Source organism: Triticum dicoccoides, chromosome 7A (genome assembly GCF_002162155.2).
Source record: "Triticum dicoccoides isolate Atlit2015 ecotype Zavitan chromosome 7A, WEW_v2.0, whole genome shotgun sequence".
Lineage (NCBI taxonomy): Eukaryota > Viridiplantae > Streptophyta > Magnoliopsida > Poales > Poaceae > Triticum > Triticum dicoccoides.
In genome coordinates, this window is record NC_041392.1 from 136,095,357 (window position 1) to 136,096,529 (window position 1,173).

Here is a 1,173-nt window from a genome sequence, read left to right on the forward strand (position 1 = left end):
TTATCTATAAATAGATACCCGAAGTGGATGTCATTCACGACGAAGACGTACACAGTGGTAGCCACATCCAGACTTCCAGAGTTCCGGACTGATGCATATGGTAGCCACCGACCAGAGCAAGACGGCGACCAAGAGGTTCGGATGGCTGTACGTGGCGCGGTGGGCGGCGGCGTCCGTGGTGACAGTGCTGGCCGTGGCAGTGATCATTCGGGCCGCGGTGCTGATGCTCCGCCCCCAGAAGCTCCAGTTCAGGCTCTCCGGGGGCCATGTGGCAGTCGACAGGATCCCGTCGATGCCGCCGCCTGACAACGTCGTGACGCTCACCTTCGTCTTCGTGGCCTACAACCCCAGCGGGCGCGCCCTCCGGCGAGTACAACAACGTCACCGTCCGGCTCACGGACATCACGAGCGCGTCGTCGGCGTCGCCGACGAAGATCGCCGAGTTCGACCTGCCGCTGCCAATCGCCGTGTCGCCGAGGATGGCGCAAGAGACGATCGTGATGGTGGGGATGACGCCGGGCGAGGACGTGCCGATGCGGTACGTGCGGGCGCTCTTTGAGGGCCGCAGCGTCGAAGGCGTGGAGCTGATGCTGAGCGGGGTCTTCGCCAGCCACGTAACGACGACGATGGCCAGCGGGGAAGTCACGACCAGGTACCCCGCCACGTACTACTGCTGGCCGGTCACCATCGCCGTCGGTGGCTCGTCGTCGTCGTCATCGCCGGACTACACCAGCTTCGTCGTCACCGACGCGCCGTGCATGGACGAGTCGGAGGCCCCGGCCATCGTGTGATTTGAGGCTAGCTCCGACGGTAGCAAGCTACTAGTAGTTGGTATGGATCAACAAAGCTATGCCCGACTGATCTACTATCTACCAAGCTGCAATCTTTTCACCAAACTAATGTAAGAATCGGTTGATAAGGCCGGCTACATGCCTGGATGGTCATGGCGATTGATCGTCGACCCATCCATGGCTGCTGCCTTGCATGCCTGTCAGTGTGAGTTTAATTTGGGACACACGTACTCCTTGCGGTTAATTGTGCGTGTTTTACGACTGACGACGAGCAGCAGCAGTGCAGAGGCGTGCAGCAGCGCAGGTTTACCATTTAGTACACGCGATGGCTAGGCTAGGGCCCAATAACTAGCTGTCTTTGTTAGCAATGGCTAGGCTAGGG

At 59.8% G+C, this 1,173-nt stretch overlaps 1 pseudogene; it reads left to right on the forward strand.

Moving 5' to 3' along the window:
- The window catches only part of LOC119333282, a 3,670-nt pseudogene extending 2,497 nt beyond the window's left edge, over positions 1–1,173 (forward strand).